The sequence below is a fragment of the Anolis carolinensis genome, chromosome 2 (genome assembly GCF_035594765.1).
Source record: "Anolis carolinensis isolate JA03-04 chromosome 2, rAnoCar3.1.pri, whole genome shotgun sequence".
NCBI lineage: Eukaryota > Metazoa > Chordata > Lepidosauria > Squamata > Dactyloidae > Anolis > Anolis carolinensis.
Genome location: NC_085842.1, coordinates 113928973 through 113950385, shown reverse-complemented (window position 1 = coordinate 113950385; position 21413 = coordinate 113928973).

Here is a 21413-nt window from a genome sequence, read left to right as displayed (position 1 = left end):
TAAAGAGGGCAAGAACCCAAGGGGTTTGGTCAGTCAAACAATTACAAATCCAGTACTAATAGCAGCATTGCTAGCCCACATTTTACTAATTTATTAAGATGAATATCAGGTGGGTTTGAGAAACCCATGTTAACTTTTAGTGGTCCTTTACATTTCTAAGTGCTTACAGATTGTTTAACAATCTGCTCTAGAATCTTTCCTGGTGTTGATATTGGACAAGGTGGGTGGTAATTGGGAATTTTCAATTATTGCTTCTGCCACTTTTTCAATACCCTTTTATGTAGTTCATCTGGCCCTTGAGACTTGAATTCATTTGGAGTAGCCACATGTTTCTCTACTACCTCTTTACATATTCTGTGTTGCATTACCCCTTCTGCATCATCAGCTCAATTTTCCCCAGTCTGAGCACTGTTTTCCTTTTTGGGAGAAGGCCAAGGAAAGAAAAAATTACAACCTGTGCATCAAGGTGTTGAGTAGTTCTGCCTTTTCTCTGTCTCCAGTTAACATTTTGCCATCTCCCCAATGAAATGGCCCTACCATTTTCTTGTTCTTCCTTTTGCTACAGATGTTACTATTTTTATTTTTTTGAACCACTCTAGCAAGTATGAGGCCCCTTCTACACTGCCAGATAAAATCCAGATTATCTTATTTGAACTGGATTATATGGCAGTGTAGACTCATAAGTAGATAATGTGGATAATCTGCTTTGATAATATGGTTTATATGGCAGTGTAGAAGGGGCCTGAGCTCATTCTGCATTTTAGCTTTTCATACTTTCTCCTACACATGATGGCTACTCATTGATTTCCTTCTTGGTGAAAGTTTGACTTCCAACAAATATCAGAATAGTTTAATTTTTCCATTATTACATCTCTCCTCTGTGAATGTTTGGTCAGCTGTTCCATGAAATCATCATCCAAGTCCTCAGTCTGGCTTGAGTACCAGTAGTAGATCCCCCAAAATAACATCTCTGATATTTTTTGTCAGTGTAATTGCAGTGCAGCAGTTGTTGGATGGAGTCAGTGGAACACAGAACGAAGAGACATCAGAGACGATAGTAAAACTATATACAAGTTTTACTGAAAGCAGTAATAAAGACAAACAGACTTGCAGACAATAGACACAGGACTCTCACTCTAGGCAGACAGAACTCGGCTCAACTCAGAACAGAACAGAACTGATGCAATCAGTAATGCATACACACTTGTGTCTGGACACTCCCCAGTTCCAGCCACACATCAAAGTCATCACAGGTTCTTAGTAATTGTGATGACTCATGGGCCATGTAGTCCCGTTCCTAGCACTGTTGTGACAGATGAAGAGGAAAACTTAGGTTTCCCACCGTTTCAGCCAGAATTGGAGCTTGTTCAGCCAGAATTGGAGCCCTTGCACCTGCAGGAGATTTGCCTTCCAGAAGTCTGCCAAACAAGCCTTGAGCAGAAATCTCCCCCATTTTCTCGCCGTGATTATTATAAACAACAGAAAGGCGCTCAGGAGGCGTCTCGCAGGAGCGCTAGGGTTGCTGCCAGGCATTCAGCTGATTAAGCCTGCTTCCCATGGGAAACTTTAGGGAGTCATGCATCTGGACACAGAGAATGGCTTTCGGTTCTGGTTCCCCAGAGAAATGTTCTTTGGTGGGAAAACGAGACCCTATTTAGGTGTTTTGCCCGCGTAGGAATCTTGCGGAGTCAATTCGTCAGCTTCGGGAGTAGGTTGTGTGTGGACTACGCTACTCCCGCGTCCAAGTCCTTTGTTCCCGTTTCCAGCCTTGCCTTGCTTCCCAGGACCTTGTCTTGCTCCACGGACCTTGCCTTGCTTCCCGGACCTCGCCACGAATTTACCACGGATCCTGTTCTTGTTCCTCGTTTCTTTTTGCCTTGAAATAAGCCTAGTGTTCCAAGAATCAAGTTTACTTCCTAGCCTTGCTTAAGTTTCATGGACTAAAGGACCTTGTCATCTCCCCTCACTTTGCTTGGCAAAGTGAGTGTTTCGGTTACTGGATTACAACTTTGGACCTTAATATTTCATAATGGACATTGTTTCTTTGGACTAATTTTGACCTTTCCTGAAAGGTCTACTTCTGGACTATTTTCTACACTTGTTTTTATCAACTTTATATATTACTTCAATAAAGATATTAGATAGATTCTGGCCTCTGTGTATGGTTATTGGTGCTCTGCAGTCTGGGTCCTGACAGTTTGACTCCGCCACCTTAAGCACCAATTAACCTAGGTCAGAATGTCTACCGGAGCCGGGCCAGGAGACCAACCACTCAGCTACACCATCGCCAAGGATGAAGTGGACAGAATCCGTGATATGATCCATGCGCAGGAGGGAGAAATACGGGGCTTGAAGGAACGCGGAATCCGTCTCCCTGCCCTGGCGCTGCCAACCAAGTTTTCTGGAGAAGCCTCCAAGGTTCATGTTTTCCGTCGACAATGCCAGGCTTACATAGAAGCCCGTCAAGCCGGGTTTCCTCAAGAAGACATCAAGGTGGCGTGGATTTACAGTCTCCTAGACGGTCCAGCGGCCAATTGGGCCACGGCACTGTACAATGAAGGCTCCCCACACCTAAGTTCCGCGCATAACTTCCTGAAACACCTTAAGGCGACTTGGGGGATCGAGGACAATTTAGAGGCGGCCGGCCACAAACTCCGGCGCCTTTCTCAAGGGGACAGGCCCTTGTCCCAGTACATAGCCGAGTTCCGAGTGTTGGCTCAAAACACCGGTTGGAATGACATAGCCCTTAGAGGGCAGTTTCGGGAGGGTCTCAACATCGAGATGTTGGAAGAAATCTCCAAGGTGGATCCTCCAGACTCTCTTGAAAGACTTATTGATCAATGTTTACGAGCCGAAGTCATGCTTGCCAACAGAAAACAATGGCTCCGAGGCCAGAGTGGGAGAGTTGGAGCAAAACCTCCCGCTCCCGCCGGCATCCAGCCAGTGTGGAGACCCCCGCCACCGGCCCCATACCCCAGAGAAAGCGGGGAGGTACCGATGCAATTGGGCAATGTGCGTTCCAGATTAGACGTTGCCGAGAAGGCCCGCCGCCAACGTTTAAACCTCTGTTGGTACTGCGGAGACGGGGGCCACTTTGCCAGAGAGTGTCCAGCCAAAAGAAAGCACGCCGCTCGTTTGGCGGCGGCGTCCTCCGTGGAGACGGAGACGGCCGAGGCGGCTGGCGCAAAGCCGGCGGGGGAAGCCAACGACCGGGCGTAGAGAGGCTCGCCATCCCGGTCAGAAACCCCACTCAAGAGCCGCCAACCGGGGTCCTATTTCTCCTAGTGGTCACCTTGTGGTCAGCGAAAAAAGGACCCGTCATGATCCATGCCATGATAGACTCAGGAGCAACAAACAATTTCATTGATAGAGAGTATGCCGACTCTCTGGGATTACAATATCACGATTTCAAGAACGCCCGGGTGGTGCAAGCCATAGATGGCCGCCCCCTAAAGACAGGTCCAGTAAGCCAATGGACTGAACCCACCAGAATGTGGATAAGGGAACATATGGAAGAGATTTCCTTCTTTGTTACCGAGGTTCCTCATTTCCCTGTGATTCTAGGGATTCCATGGCTGACACTCCACGACCCCAGCATCTCTTGGACCAACAGAGAACTGCAGTTTGCTTCTAAATATTGCCAAAACCATTGTCTTGTAGCCAAGGTCTGCCATGCCACAGACGCTGAATCCATCATCACCTTGCCCAAGAAATACTCAGACTTTTGGGATGTTTTCAATGAGAAGGAAGCCGAGAAACTGCCCCCGCATAGGTCTTATGATTGTGCCATTGACTTGGTGGAGGGGGCCCCGATCCCGCGAGGACACCTCTACTCCCTGACTGAACCAGAGCAAGAAGCTCTCAGGGAGTTCATAGAGTCAAACCTCCGCAAGGGGTTCATCAGACCCTCTCAATCCCCAGCCGCTTCCCCAGTGATGTTTGTGAAAAAGAAGTCAGGGGACCTACGCTTGGTGGTGGACTATAGAGCATTGAACAATATCACTAAGCGGAACCGCTATCCCCTGCCTTTGATCTCGGACCTATTAGACCGGCTTCGAGGGGCCAAGGTTTACACCAAGCTGGATCTTCGGGGGGCTTACAATCTAGTTCGCATCAGGGAGGGGGACGAGTGGAAAACCGCCTTCCAGACTAAATTCGGATTATTCGAGTCCCTAGTCATGAATTTCGGTTTATGTGGAGCTCCCGCAACGTTCCAGCATTTTGTCAATGATATCTTTCAGGATTATCTAGATCGGTTCTTGATCATCTACTTGGACGATTTTTTGGTGTTTTCTAGATCACAATCAGAACATGAGAACCACGTCAGAATGGTGTTACAACGATTGCGGGATCATGGACTTTATGCCAAGCTGGAAAAATGCGCTTTTGATCTACAAGAGGTAGATTTCCTGGGATACCGTGTCTCGCCACTAGGGCTCTCCATGGACCCGGCAAAGGTTTCAGCAGTATTGGAATGGCGGGCGCCAACCAACAAGAAAGAGGTGCAGCGTTTCTTGGGGTTCGCGAACTACTACCGCAAGTTCATTCCAGACTTTGCCCGCTGGTCTGATCCAATCACCAGCTGCATCCGTGGGAAACAGCCTTTCCGCTGGACGGAGCAAGCAGAGAAAGGGTTCCAGCAACTAAAGAAATTATTCACGTCCCAGCCAATCCTTCAGCACCCTGATCCTAAAACCCCTTTTGTTGTGCAGGCTGACGCCTCCGATGTGGCAATTGGGGCTGTACTCTTGCAACCAGTGGGAGATCATCTTCACCCTTGTGCTTTTTACTCCCGTCAACTAACAGCCCCAGAGAGAAATTACACTATTTGGGAAAAAGAACTTTTGGCCATAAAGGCAGCCTTTGAAACTTGGAGACATTGGTTAGAAGGGGCCAAATTTCCCATTGAGGTCCATACTGATCATCGGAATCTAGAACATCTAAGAACTGCCCGCAAGTTAAATCAGAGGCAGCAGCGTTGGGCTTTATTCTTTGAGCGTTTTGACTTCCAGATCCATTATGTAACCCCAGCTCAGACCAAGCAAGCAGATGCTCTATCACGGAAACCAGAATATGCTGCAGGGCGCAGAGAGACCTTTGAATCCCAATTGCTGCAGCCCGAGAACTTTGCCACGCTCACAGTGGGGAACACCAAATCCACTCCAATTGAATCTACTCCCTCTACTCCAGGGCCCCTTTGCGCTCAGGAAATCAGGGCCAGTCAACAGGCGGATGCCTGGGCTCAAGACCAACTTCGCCAAGGACTACATTTTCCCTTCTCACTTAAGGATGGGTTGCTTTGCTATAGAAATCACGTCTATATCCCTCCAGGACCGGGCAGGGAAAAGGCACTTCGTCTGTGTCATGACTGCAAGCCAGCAGGGCATTTCGGATTATTTAAAACCATGCACTTAATCCTACGAGATTTTTGGTGGCCCAAGATCCGCAAGGATGTAGAAAAATATGTCAACTCCTGCCCGGTATGCCAGCATTCCAAGACAAGAAGGGAGAAGCCCTCAGGGCTATTGCATCCCCTTCCTACACCATCTCGTCCATGGGAAATAATTTCCGCAGATTTCATCACTGATCTACCACCTTCCCTTGGATTTACCACGATCCTAGTGGTGGTGGACCTTTTTACCAAACTGGCCCATTTCATTCCCTGCGATGGCCTCCCCACGGCCAAAGAGACTGCAGATTTATTCCTTCAGCATATTTTCCGGTTACATGGATTGCCCAAGAGTTTGGTCACAGACCGTGGATCTCAATTCACCTCTCGTTTCTGGAAAGCACTACAGGAACTATTGGGCATAGACTCTCGTTTATCTTCCGCTCACCATCCCCAAACGGATGGGCAAACTGAGCGCACCAATGCCACCTTGGAACAATACCTTCGCTGTTATGTAAACTATCAGCAGGACAATTGGGCTTCCCTGTTGCCGCTGTCGGAGTTTGCCTACAACAATGGTGTCCAGGCTTCTACTAAGGAAACCCCGTTCTTTGCAAACTACGGCTTTCATCCACGTTTCTTTCCTCCTGTCATTGAAACCTCAGAAGTCCCTGCAGCGGAGGACTGGCTGCAGGAACTCACAGCGGTGCAACAACTTTTGCTCCAGCAACTAGACCAAGCCAAGGAGGACTATAAACGCCACGCTGACACTCATCGCCAGCCGGGCCCCGAGATCAAGGTAGGAGATCGGGTTCTTTTGTCCACTCGCTTTTTGCCCTCCCACCGTCCCTGCCGGAAGCTAGATGCCTGTTTCATTGGTCCTTATCCAGTGGTGGCACAACTTAACCCCGTGACTTTCAAACTTCAACTTCCGCGCTCCATGCGCATTCATCCAGTGTTTCATCGCTCCCTGCTCCTTCCGGCGGAAGGTGTGCGCCCTGATGCAGACCGGCTGGCCCCCACTCCTGTTTTGGTGGACGGGGAGGAGGAATTCGAGGTTCAGGACATTTTGGATTCTCGCTTCCACCGCCGCCGCCTTCAGTATCTCATTGACTGGGTGGGTTTTGGCCCTGAAGAACGCTCTTGGGAAGACGCTTCCACGGTCCATGCCCCCGACTTAGTCCGCCGCTTCCACCAGGCCTACCCCGCCAAGCCGCGGCCCCGCACCTTGGGAAGAGGGCCCATTTTGGAGAGGGGCCTTGAGGAGGGGGATAGTGTGATGACTCATGGGCCATGTAGTCCCGTTCCTAGCACTGTTGTGACAGATGAAGAGGAAAACTTAGGTTTCCCACCGTTTCAGCCAGAATTGGAGCTTGTTCAGCCAGAATTGGAGCCCTTGCACCTGCAGGAGATTTGCCTTCCAGAAGTCTGCCAAACAAGCCTTGAGCAGAAATCTCCCCCATTTTCTCGCCGTGATTATTATAAACAACAGAAAGGCGCTCAGGAGGCGTCTCGCAGGAGCGCTAGGGTTGCTGCCAGGCATTCAGCTGATTAAGCCTGCTTCCCATGGGAAACTTTAGGGAGTCATGCATCTGGACACAGAGAATGGCTTTCGGTTCTGGTTCCACAGAGAAATGTTTTTTGGCGGGAAAACGAGACCCTATTTAGGTGTTTTGCCCGCGTAGGAATCTTGCGGAGTCAATTCGTCAGCTTCGGGAGTAGGTTGTGTGTGGACTACGCTACTCCCGCGTCCAAGTCCTTTGTTCCCGTTTCCAGCCTTGCCTTGCTTCCCAGGACCTTGTCTTGCTCCACGGACCTTGCCTTGCTTCCCGGACATCGCCACAAATTTACCACGGATCCTGTTCTTGCTCCTCGTTTCTTGTTGCCTTGAAATAAGCCTAGTGTTCCAAGAATCAAGTTTACTTCCTAGCCTTGCTTAAGTTTCATGGACTAAAGGACCTTGTCATCTCCCCTCACTTTGCTTGGCAAAGTGAGTGTTTCGGTTACTGGATTACAACTTTGGACCTTAATATTTCATATTGGACATTGTTTCTTTGGACTAATTTTGACCTTTCCTGAAAGGTCTACTTCTGGACTATTTTCTACACTTGTTTTTATCAACTTTATATATTACTTCAATAAAGATATTAGATAGATTCTGGCCTCTGTGTATGGTTATTGGTGCTCTGCAGTCTGGGTCCTGACAGTAATTAACTCTTTCCAGACTATAGTACATTCTGGATGATGCAATCAGTATGCAATACAGGCAAGACACAAATTGCATTTAAACACTACCAATACACAAATCCCACATTAACATTTTTCTCCCTCTTGATTGAAATGCTCTCAATGTGGCTTCCAGTATTTTAATCATGGATCTCTTTATTGGTGTATTCAACCTTGGCAACTACTTCCCTATTTGGTCTCCCAAATAGCCCCCTCCCCCCAATTACAAGATTAAATCATGGACTTGTCCCATCAGCTTTCACTGATGTCTATTATACTTGCTTTACTGTGTTTACAATATGAATTCATCTTCTTTATTTCCAATGACTAGGATCAGTCTGTAGGAGCTGTGATAATTAAAAATAGTGGGATAGAGGTTATATTAGTTTAGTGGTATCTGAGATCCCCAAGTGCTTATTCAAGGGGTTTTTTTTTACTTTCTACTTTGGGGTTCTTGAACTATTCCCCCGTTCTCTATAAAAGTTGGGATATAATCCTCATTTGATGAACTCATGCCCTTAAGAATACTGTTTCCCTCTCCCAAATAATACTGCTTAAAGCCCTTCTAATAGCTTTTGTGAGACTTAAAATGTTCCTGTCAACTACTTTGAGCTGCAACTTATCACTTGTCAGAAGATCATCTTCATGAATCCACAGATCATGGTCCAAGAAGTCAAATCATACCCAGAAGCAATGATTTGGGGCAGGAGCGGCTGGAGGAGATCTTTCAGAATTCTTGATGCACATGTTGAGCCTTATAATCCCTTGTGGTATCCTGAAGGCCATGCCTTGCAGTGTCATTGGTTCTCACATGGACCAAAAGGAAAGATTAACAATCAATGAGCTTGTTGAGTTTTAGTTAAACCCAATGGACACAAACTCAACTTATGTTGTCTCTTTCACCATGCTTATATAAAATTCCTTATGCAGAGCTCCTGTTCACCAACAGGACTAGGGTCAGTCTACAGGAGCTGTGATGATGAAAGGTAGTGGGATAGAGGTGGCAGACTTCGGATAGCACAAAATTACAGTAAATTGTTAGTTATTTCTCTTGCCCTGAAATAATTTTTACTGACAGAGATGTTTGAGGGATTGTCTTTCTTTTCTTTCTTTTCTTTCTTTTGATTCATATGCTAAAAATGATCTTGTGTTGGGTATGTGAATGACCTAATTTACTGTACCCTATCAAGAGCCATATAACCCAGAATATGAAGGCAGAAAATCCCACAAAATCTGCTTTGAACTGGGCTATCTGAGTCCACACTGCCATATATTCCAGTTCAAATCAGATAATGTGGGATTTTATTCAGTTGTGTGGAAGGGGCCAAATAACAAATGTTCTGGGATGGTCGTGGATGTGGAACACATCATTCTTGCCTGCAGAATGCTAAAATCTCTTCACCAGACCAAAATATAGCATCTGAGTGGAGTGTAAATGCAGGCAAGAACTATTTCTGGAAAGGAGATGGAGGATCCTTCCACACAGCCATATAACTCAGAATATCAAAGCAGAAAATCCCACAAAATCTGCTTTGAATTGAGTTATCTGAGGCCCCTTCCACACAGCTGAATAAAATCCCACATTTTCTGCTTTGAACTGGAATATATGGGACTGTGGACACAGATAAACCAGTTCAAAGCAGAAATTGTGAGATTTTCTGTCTTGCTATTCTAGGTTATATGGCTGTGTGAATGGGCCCTGTGTCCACACTGCCATATATTCCAGTTCACAGCAGAAAATGTGGGATTTTATTCAGTTGTGTGGAAGGGGCCTAAGTATAGTAATTTGGAGTGGGGAATGTGACTGCGTAAAGCACTCCACAGTGTTTGTATGACACCATGGATAATACTGTATTGAAAAAGGGTAGATAGCAAACCTGCATCTCCTGGACGTAGTTTTGTAGAAGTCATTATTTCTCAGCAGAAAGTAACCACATGGAAGGGCATCACCCACCTCACAGGGTTGACATGGAGAACATGATTATGTTTTGCATTTTAACTGTCTGGTTGGAATAGTAATGAGGCACTATATGATAAAGAACCTATGGTCTTCCAGATATTGCTAGATTTTGTTCCCATTCACACCACATTTAATGGTCAATGGCCAAATATTTGAGAATCGTAGACAATCATATACCTTTGGATTACAACAGAAATAGCAACTTAAATGGGACTGCCTCTTGTGGTACCCCCATTCCATAATGTCAAAGTTTGGGAGTAATTGTGTATCTGAATTTGGATGGTAACCAGAGAAAACTCTTCAAAAATCAGTAAACTCCTTTGGGGGAACGTTTTGCAATTTAATTTTGGCAGCATAATTGCAGCTAAATTTTGGCAGCATACTATGCTACCAAATTCAGCAGCTTGGTTTTTGGAAAGGCGGGGGGGGGGGACTTGAAGTTTAGTGTAGCCCAGGCATGAGCAAACTTCGGCCCTCCAGGTCTTTTGGACTTCAACTCCCACAATTGCTAACAGCCTACCGGCTGTTAGCAATTTTCCCATGCCTGATGTAGTCCACGTATGGCCCAGTGTCCACCCCAAATTACAGCTTCCCCAGAAAAACTAATTGGTGGAAAAGTACTTTAAAAAATGTTCAATTTTCTCCATGAAATATTGACGTCTGTTTTCTATAGGTAACATCTAACATGCATGCTTTATTTTCTTGTTTATCTTCTATGTAGATCCATAGTGCCCAAATATCTCTTATCTCTATTCCCGATCAGAAACTAGAAATTGGGAGATTAAAATAAAATAGTTTAATCTGCAGAAAATGCTAAAGAATCATTATAAATTGCCGAAGGAAAGTTCCACACTTGACTGTTTTGCATTATGGGTTTTATACTGTCAGATTGACTCAAATATGCACATGTACAATACACCTTTTACGTTTTTTCTGGCTGCACTTTTTTCCCTCTCAACTCTATCCTTCAATTCAGTGTCTTTGTGTCTCTCTGTTCTTAAACATCTTGTTTTGAAAAACATTTCCTCAAAACAATTTTCTGAGCAATTTTCCCTCCTTCCATCTCTTTCAGGTCATCCCAATGTGTCTCACCCCCATATTTCCCCTGGTGCTTGGCAATGCTTATCTCTCCCAAATTCCTTCACTCTCTTCTCATTCACTCCTCCCCTCTCTTTAATCCATTATTCCTCTATCTCTCATAAAATTTACTTTTCAAATCTCAGCCTTCTACATGTATAACCCCTTTTCTTTAAAAAATAACATTTACAAACCATCCAAGAGGGACTCCATGAGCTGCATATATAAATATTCTATTTTTAAAGTAACAAACAAAATAACAACATCAGGCTTCCAAAGGGGGCAGATTTAAAACAATTCAACCAGTAATGGATCAGGCAAAGGAATCAACAGGCCTCTGTTGGGAAAAACTTGTCTTGAAAGAACTAGAAAGAACATGAAATCTTCATGCTGGAAAAGAAGTGCACTTTTGCATGACATATTTATTGTAATATCATTTTATTTATAGTAAAATGTGTACCTGGCTTTGTTTAAGAATGGATTTGAGACCAAAAAGATTTCTTTAGTTAGATACAGCATATTACAAAATGTGGATGTTATGTATCCCCCAAGCAGGTAATAACAAGAGACTTCTCAGACAGTTTGCCTATGAGTCCTAGTAAACTGGCACAGATGCAAAACAAGAATTCAGAGTAATCTTTAAAGGAACCCAGCAACAAGAAACATGTAATATTCATCTTATGAGAAAGAAAAAACCAAAAGTGCTGTAAAAATATGTTCTGGTTTCCCAGTTTAAAAATTAAATTCCTGCTCAGCAAATAGCTTCTTGATGCTGCTAGACTGGGGATTATCTGAGTGACATCTAGGAACTAGGTCAGGAATCACTTGGCAGCAATCTTTAGAATCATAGACTTTGAAGAGACCTCATGGGCCATCCAGTCCAACCCCCTGCCAAGAAGCAGGAAATCGCATTATGTCACACATGGAGAAAGCAGAACCCCTTGACCCTTTAGTATGTTAAGCTTCTATTAAAGAGGAATGGTATGTCACCTGCTTTGCATCTCCAGGTATATCTGGGAAAGTTTCTCCTCTGACACACTGGTGAGCCCTTGACTATCACCAGTGACCATAGTGTGCTAGAAATATCAAGAATCTACCTAGTACAAAACCTTTGCCCTTAAATGTACTTTCACTATTAGTATAAGCCTATTCAACTTTTCAAAAATGTAGACATGAGAGGACATGTGATCATGCGTTATAGTCCTTTGTCTTCTAACCAGGTGACAAGGGGAAATTTCCTTATCACAACATTTAAAAAAAATTCAGTGTAAATTTCAGACAATTATTTTGCCCCACAGTCACAGAGAAAGCCCCCTAAACATATGAAAATAGGTTAATACATTCACATGCTGTTGTTATTTGCCATCAAGACAATTTCAATGTGCAGCAAACCTATGAATGGAGAACCCCTCAAGGTCTCTAGTTACACTATGTAACAAAATTTGAAAACAATCTGTTCCTTGTTTGAAAGTGCTATTTCCTGTTTAATTGTGTGGTTCTTACTTTGAAAGTTATTATTATACTCCAGAAACTTTGCTTTTGTGGCTGCCACAAACTATGTTTAATTGGTTGAGACTCTATTCGATAATCACTGAAAAACTATAGCAAAATGTGCTACAGGATGTCCCGCAAAAACAATTTTTTTGCAGTTTAATAAGTTGTTTCCATGTTTTTGTGATAGAAGCAATTAAGAAATTAAATTTATAACCCAGAAACAAAAATGTGTTACATAGTTTAACACCCCAGCTAAGATCTTGCGAACCCAGGGCTATGGCTTCCTTGATTGAATCAATCCATATGCAGCATGCTTTTCTCTTTTCCTGCTGCCTTCCACTTTACTCAGCATTATCACCAATGTTGTCTCATTGTTGTTGAGCCATTGTAAATCCCCCTCCTAAAGATTTAGAGTTTACTAAGAGACTACAAATAAACATATGATTTTTTTTCTTTTTATTAAAAACCTTTTCTGGAGATCCAGAATTGCACAAATTCAAAGCTTTCAGAAGATTGGGAAAGGACCTAATAGCAGCTGTACCCCATGAACTATATTGTGTCTGACCCTTTAATAAATTGCATCAGTGAGAATATTTCTATGTAACTTGTATCATTTAGACTGTGTCCTGTATCAATTTCTTATATGAAGTATATAAATTGTTTGTCACATATATTAAAATGTGTCTGTAAAGCAGCCACCTTCCTGTGACCCTGTTTGCATAATCCCCTGGGAACAGGGATGCTAGCCAAATCCTAGCTATTTCCCAAACCAGATAATTATTGGATTCGTTGTGTGCATGCAAAGATATGTGATCTTCTTTATCAACCAGATAAGCTCAAGATGTTGTCCATTCAATCTGAGGGTGGGTGTCTGCCGCTCCCCACCAAAGATGAAGCTTATAGTATGTGCATTCATTAACTTTCTATACTGACAGTCACACCCTTGATGGCCTAAGATCAGCACCGTTGTCTCTTGAGTCTTGCATCTTTGTCTTCTGAGCTCCATATATTTGTTTTTCACAAAACTGGATGTTTGAGCTAATCAGATCTCATCAACATATGTGTGCCAGTGTTTCCTCATAGACTGCACCCTCCCAGGGGGCGTCTCTGTAGGTGATTGGCTCCCTGCACAAACCAATCCCTGACTGCCATTTCTCCCACCCGGTAAATCCCTGCCTGAGGGCGATGATGTCAAGGGAATCCCCAACCAGTCCTGGTACAGATCCTGGCTAGACCTTTTCTTGGACATTCAGGGGATGGAGCAGGAGGTCTGAATGGCTGTCAGAACCATATAAGATGTCTTGCATTTCTCTGTATGTTTCTGCTTGCACCTTTGAAGGAAATTGCTTATACTGCCATCCTTTTTGGCCAAATCATATTAAAACCTCTGTGACATTGTCTTCAACCTGGTAAGTGTGTTTCTCTGCCCTGGCCTATTTGGTTTAGCATACACTTTCAGAGCATGAACTCTCTAACCATGGTCCTAGCTTAACCATTACATCATGACATGGCCAGAGTACATCAACCACATTATAATTATCTTTGCTTTTAGTGAGAGTTCAAGTTTGTTTTCAAGATCCATGCGACACCCCTGGCTGCGAGAGCACTGGAAACCAATACACCGAGGCCAATAAACCATCTAATATCTTTATTAAGGAAATGAAGAAATGAAGAAAAAACAAGCAGAAGATATAGTTCAGCAATAGACCTTTTGGGAAAGGTCAAATATAGTCCAATAATATAGTGTCCAATGTCTGATATTAAAGTTCAAAGTTTGTAATCCAAGAAACCGAAACGCACTCAAACTTCCAAATAGTTTGAGTGGGGAAAAAATCCAAGTCTTCACTAGAGTTCAAAACAAGTCCCAGGCAAGGAATTGTAGACAAGGCTGCATACATGACACGACAAGGCAAGGCTGGAAACACGGCAAGGCAAGGCAAGGAACACGGCTGGACAAGACACGGCTAGGCTGGAAGGTAGTGGACTCCGACGCGGTCCACACTTGGCTGGGAACGAAGTTATCCCTTCAGCTAGCCAGCGCACAGAACTTTTAAAGAACTTCGAATCTTCCCTCAGAACAGGTGTCTCAAATGCTCTTTTCCCAAGGGAAAAGAGCTAGAACAACATCTTGACCAGATGCAATCCTCCCTTAGAATTATCAGGGGAAAATAGGTTAATCAGCAGATTCCCTTGCTGCTAATCATGCGCTTCGTCTCCAGCCAGCTTTCTCCTGCCTGTTAGTTTCCACAAACATCCTTCTATCAAAGGGAGGGGAACTGGGAAGAGAAGACTCCATTTCAAGGGCCTTTTTAATGAGCGTTGAACTAGAATTGTCAATAGGGAACATCTGGAACGGGGCAGAGTCTTGCTGAATCAGCACAAAACTTGTTTCCTCATCACTGTGGTCCACAATGGAGTCAGGTTCACGGCCCAAGGGTCCATGGGACATCACAATCCATTTGTTTGTTTTTCATCATTCCCACAAATACCTATAACTAATGAGGGGGGCCATAGGATAAGCTGTAAAACTAACATAATACTATAAATGGGTTAGAAGATGGGTAGCTGTCCAGGAGGGAGAAGGAGGGGGCTAAAGACGCAATGGGGAAAATATGTGTTTTTGCAAAACAGAGGGCAGATAGTTTCCATTAAGAGTAGAACTGGGGAAAAACAGGAAACTGTTGATGGGAACCAGATGTTTTCCAGTAAGAAGTGAAGAAAGTCCCTGGCCAAGGTTCAGCTGAAGAATCTCTGGCCAAGGTTGGGTGGGTTCCGATAAAGAAGTGAAAAACAGGAAGAGTCTCAATTAACAGTACCATATTTGTAATAGAATTAGTTGTGCTTGCTGCGTGGACACCTCGTGTATTGTTATATTATCCAATCAGTTGATGCATGCACAGGAAAATGTATCCAATGAGAAGATGGCTGGTGTAATTGTGAGGACTATAAATTGCTTTCCCAAAGTGCCAACGAGGCGGCAGTTTTTTCTGAGTGCATCGCTTTGCTATGCCACTGTCCGCCTTCTTCTGATCAGTAGAAATAAAACTGTGGAAATTTGCTTCTGACTTTTTTTGGCTTTGGTGCTGATTTATCTACAGCTGGCAAGATCCCGTTGGGTTTTTGAAGGACCAGTATCCCCTTCACTAATATTAACCCCACATATTTCTGCTTTCTTTTAAAGTCCCTCTAAAAATGGCATCACGAAATGGCATACTATTTTGAGAAGGATTTCAGAGGAAAACAGAAGAATTTGGGTTTGCTGTGTGAGGTTTTTACAAGTCATGGGGCCAGGGATTGGACCATGCTTTCCATGTAGTTGTTCATCCCGGAAGGAAAATACATTGTAAAGTCCTCTGCTCTAATGATAAACTTTATGTTTGCCATTCAGAACTTGCAGATCAAAAGTAGATGAAAGGGTTGAGCTGTTTTCTTCCACACATAGGTGTTTGAACTTCTGAATTGGATAGCATTTTTATTAATTTTCCAGTGCAAAAAGTACACATAGTAAATATTCTTACAATTGCAGTTTCTTACAATTGCTTTAATATGCATTGATCTTATATGTTTAAAACTAATATTTTAGCAGGTTTATTTAGTCTGCCTTTTTAACTAACAGTTCATGTTGTATCTCATTATAAGCTGCTGTTTCCTGATTTGATCTATGGGAGAAGCAGGTAGGAAATAGTAATAATAATAACAGCAACAACTCCAGTGCAGAGGAAATTCATCCAAAAATTACTTGCAAGTGCTCTTGGTGAGAACCATCAGAAAAGATCTTGCCTTTATGCAGGTCAAGAAATAGAACGAGAATGAGACAAGCGAGGCTCTTCACTTCTTCACTTATGTCACATATATATTTATTCTAACATATAGAAGAAATGGTGGAAATTACTTGACAAAACTGAACACACAGATCTCCTGAGAAATTTTGATGTTTCAAAATTTTAACAAGGATTTCTTTAATCAAAACAATACATACAGAAATGTATCTGTTATGAGAAAGTGCACACAAAATACATATATTAATGGAGATAATGTAAAAATTGATTATGCTTATGTTAAGAGATCTGCACACAAAACTCAAACTCCCTGGTCATCAACAGCCCAGCTTATGTCCTACAAATTCAGTGATGTGGCTTCCTTGATTAAGAGTACACCTATGCTGATTTTTAAGTTGGGCCTGATCAGGTGTGTTGGACAACAAATTGGGATAAAGAAGAGTAGTCTCCAACCATGACACAGCACTTAACACTTTCCCAGTCACTTGCCCTGACATCAAACAGAGTGACAGGGAAATGAGGGAGAGGTGGGGTGGAGAGGAGAGGAGGAAATTCCCCCTCTCTCCTCCCTTTCTTCCCAGCATTCACTGTCACTTTGGCTGATATCAGGGCAAGCAATGGGGGAAAGGTAGGTGCTGTGTTGTGGCTGGAGATCACTGTGATATGAAGGGTGAAGGTTAAAGGGGATTGCCATCCCATGTCCCTAAGCCTCCTAAGCTTAGGCAATGTTGGATGGCATTCAGGATAATCACAATTGGTTCTGGTTGGGAACCAGCCCGATTAGCCTCACTAGCCCAAAGTCAATGGATACACTGAATTTTGGGCCAGAAATTTTAGTATTCAAGGCAGGGCTGCATTCACCTTGCCATGGTGAGGGGGCTTGTGTGTTCCAATGGACCTGAGGGCACAACCACTGGACTCATGCACTCCCAGGAGGGGCCACAGGGGAGGATCCAGACCAAGCACAATCCGAAGACTCTAAGACCTCAATGGCGGAGCAGGTGGAGGATAACATGGTACATGTTACAATAGCTGTGAAGGCGGAAGAAGGCTGCAACAGACTGAGAAGCCACTCTCGTTGTGTTAATCATACCACTGCTGGGACCTCACTCTGTGAAGACTGTGTGTTGACCGGCCGTGCACCGACCTCCACACATTAAAAGACATTTGACATAGTGAATCGCAGAGCTCTCTGGACCATCCTCCAAAAAATCGGGTGCCCTGACAAATTTGTGAACATCCTCCATGATGACATGATGGCAACAGTCTTGGACAGTAATGGCTCCCAAAGTGACCCATTTAAGGTGGAATCACGTGTCAAGCAGGGATGTGTTATTGCCCCTACCTGTCACGACCCAGGCTGCAGAGCACCAATAACCATACACAGAGGCCAGAATCTATCTAATATCTTTATTGTAGGAATATATAAAGTTAATAAAAACAAGTGTAGAAAATAGTCCAGAATTAGACCTTCCAGGAAAGGTCAGAATTAGTCCAAAAAAGCAATGTCCAATAAGAAATATTAAGGTCCAAAGTTGTAATCCAATAACCGAAACACTCACTTTGCCAAGCAAAGTGAGGGGAGATGACAAGGTCCTTTAGTCCATGAAACTTGAGCGAGGCTAGGAAATAACTTGATACTTGAAACAAGGCTTGAACGTGGAACAAGGTAACTAAGAACAAGAACAAGGTCCGTGGTATAACTTGATAAATCCGTGGAACAAGGCAAGGATTGATCCTGGGAAACAAGGCAAAGTCCGTAGATAAACAAAGGCTGGGAAGCAAGGCGAAGGCTGGATAGCAAGGCAAGGCTTGAGCAGGAGCGAGGCTTGAACCGGAGCGCGCTGTCCAGACACAACTCGCTCCGTAGGCTGACGAATTGACTCCGCGAAGTTACTACGCGGGTAAAACACCTAAATAGAGTCTAGCTTCCCGCCGAAGCAGTTCTCTGGGAATCAGAACCGAAAGCTAACTCTGAGACCAGATGTGAGACTCCCCAAAGATTCTCACGAGAAGCAGTCTTAATTGGCCACATTCTTAGCTGCAATCCTCGCACTCCTGCGCGAAGCTGAATCCAAACTTCTCTGTTGTTTACAAAACTCCCGGCGCAAGAATACGGGAGAAGTAGGCTCTGGGCTTGTTTGACATACTTCTGGGAGACAACTTTCTTGCAGGTGCAAGGTTCCCAGATCTGCCTGGGAAAGATCTGGCAGAGAGGAATCCAGTTCAGACTGGGAAGGTAAAAAACCCAAGTTTTCATCTTCATCAGGAATTACAATGTCCTGAGCAGGACTACAAGGCCCATGGGTCATCACACTATCCCCCTCCTCAAGGCCCCTCCCAAACTGGGGCCCTCTCCCCGAGGCGCGAGGTCGCGGTTTGGTGGGATAGGTCTGATGAAAGCGACGGGTTAGATCAGGAGCATGGACTGTGGAGGCGTCTTCCCAGGAGCGTTCCTCAGGGCCAAAACCCACCCAGTCAATGAGATATTGTAGGCGGCGGCGGTGAAAGCGAGAATCCAAAATGTCCTCAACCTCGAACTCCTCCTCCCCATTCATCAAAACAGGAGGGGGGGCCGGTTGGTCTGTATCAGGACGCACACCATCCGCCGGAAGGAGCAGGGAACGGTGAAACACTGGGTGAATGCGCATTGAACGCGGAAGTTGGAGTTTGAAAGTCACGGGGTTTAATTGCGCCACCACTGGATAGGGGCCAATGAAACGGGCATCTAACTTCCGGCAAGGGCGGTGGGAGGGCAGAAAGCGAGTGGACAGGAAAACCCGATCTCCTACCTTGATTTCGGGGCCCGGCTGGCGATGTTTGTCAGCGTGGCGTTTATAGTCCTCCTTGGCTTGGTCCAGTTGCTGGAGCAAAAGTTGTTGCACCGCTGTGAGTTCCTGCAGCCAATCCTCTGCTGCGGGAACCTCTGAAGTTTCAATGACAGGGGGAAAGAAACGTGGATGGAAGCCGTAGTTTGCAAAGAACGGCGTTTCTTTTGTAGAAGCTTGAACTCCATTGTTGTAGGCAAACTCAGACAGTGGTAACAGAGAAGCCCAATTGTCCTGTTGATAGTTTACATAACAGCGAAGATACTGCTCCAAAGTGGCATTGGTGCGCTCCGTTTGCCCATCTGTTTGGGGATGATGAGCTGAAGATAAGCGAGAGTCTATGCCCAATAGTTTTTGTAGTGCCTTCCAAAAACGAGAGGTGAATTGAGATCCACGGTCTGTGACTAAACTCTTGGGCAATCCATGTAGTCTGAAGACATGTTGAAGAAATAGATCCGCAGTTTCCTTGGCCGTGGGGAGGCCTTCGCAGGGAATGAAATGGGCTAACTTGGTGAATAGGTCCACCACCACTAAGATCGTGGTGAATCCACAGGAAGGTGGTAGGTCAGTGATGAAATCCGCGGAAATTATTTCCCATGGGCGAGATGGGGTAGGAAGGGGGTGTAAAAGCCCTGAGGGCTTCTCCCTTCGTATCTTGGAGCGCTGGCATACTGGGCAGGTGTTGACATATTTTTCCACATCCTTGCGGATCTTGGGCCACCAAAAATCCCTTAGGATCAAATGCATAGTTTTAAATAGTCCGAAGTGTCCTGCTGGTTTGCAGTCATGACACAGACGAAGCGCTTTTTCCCTGCCCGGTCCGGGTGGGATATAGACATGATTTCTATAGCAGAGCAGCCCATCTTTAAGCGAAAAGGGGAAATGCAGACCTTGGCGAAGTTGGTCCTGCGCCCAGGCATCTGCTTGCTGACTAGCCCTGATTTCTTGAGCACAGATGGGTCCTGGAGTAGGGGAAGTTGAACCAATGGGAATGGATTTGGTGTTCCCCACCGTGAGCGTGGCAAAGTTCTCAGGTTGTAGCAGTTGGGATTCAAAGGTCTCCTTGCGTCCTGCAGCGTATTCCGGTTTACGTGACAGGGCGTCTGCTTGCTTGGTTTGGGCTGGGGTCACATAATGGATCTGGAAGTTGAAACGTTCAAAGAATAAAGCCCAACGTTGCTGCCTCTGATTTAGTTTGCGGGCAGTTCTTAGATGTTCTAGATTACGATGATCAGTGTGGACTTCAATGGGAAATTTGGCCCCTTCTAGCCAATGTCTCCAAGTTTCAAAGGCTGCCTTTATGGCCAGTAGTTCTTTTTCCCAAATGGTGTAATTCCTCTCTGGTGTGGTTAGTTGACGAGAATAAAAGGCACAGGGGTGGAGGTGATCTCCCACCGGTTGTAAGAGTACAGCCCCAATTGCCACATCAGAGGCGTCCGCTTGCACCACAAAAGGGGTTCCAGGATTTGGGTGCTGTAGAATTGGCTGGGAGGTGAATAGTTTCTTTAGTTGCTGGAACCCTTTCTCTGCTTGATCAGTCCAGCGGAAAGGCTGCTTTCCACGGATGCAGCTAGTGATGGGGTCGGACCAGCGGGCAAAATCTGGAATGAACTTGCGGTAGTAGTTCGCGAACCCCAAGAAACGCTGCACCTCTTTCTTGTTAGTTGGCGCCCGCCATTCCAATACTGCTGAAACTTTGGCTGGATCCATGGAAAGCCCTAGAGGCGAGATGCGGTAACCAAGGAAATCTACCTCTTGTAGATCAAAAGCGCATTTTTCCAGCTTGGCATAAAGTCCATGATCCCGCAATCGTTGTAACACCATTTTGACGTGGTTCTCATGTTCTGATTGTGATCTGGAAAACACCAAAAAATCGTCCAGGTAGATTATCAAGAACCTGTCTAGATAGTCCTGAAAAATGTCATTGACAAAATGCTGGAACGTTGCGGGGGCTCCGCATAAACCGAAATTCATAACTCGGGACTCAAATAATCCGAATTTGGTCTGGAAGGCGGTCTTCCACTCGTCCCCTTCCCTGATGCGAACTAAGTTGTAAGCCCCCCGAAGATCCAGCTTGGTGTAAACCTTGGCTCCTCGAAGCCGATCCAGTAGATCCGAGATTAAAGGCAGGGGATAGCTGTTCCGCTTGGTGATATTGTTCAATGCTCTGTAGTCCACCACCAAGCGTAGTTCCCCTGACTTCTTCTTCACAAACATCACTGGGGAGGCGGCTGGGGATTGAGAGGGTCTGATGAATCCCTTGCGAAGGTTTGTCTCTAGGAATTCCCTGAGAGCTTCTTGCTCTGGTTCAGTCAGGGAGTAGAGATGCCCTCGCGGGATCGGGGCCCCCTCCACCAAGTCAATGGCACAGTCATAAGGTCTATGTGGGGGTAATTTTTCGGCTTCTTTCTCATTGAATACATCCCAATACTCGGAGTACTTCTTTGGCAAGGTGATGATGGGCTCGGTGTCTGTGGCATGGCATACCTTGGCTACGAGGCAATGGTTTTGGCAGTACGGTGAAGCAAACTGCAGTTCTCTGTTGGACCAGGAGATGTTAGGGTCGTGGAGAGTCAGCCATGGAATTCCCAAAATCACAGGGAAATGGGGGACCTCGGTAACAAAGAAGGAAATCTCTTCCATATGTTCCCTTATCCACA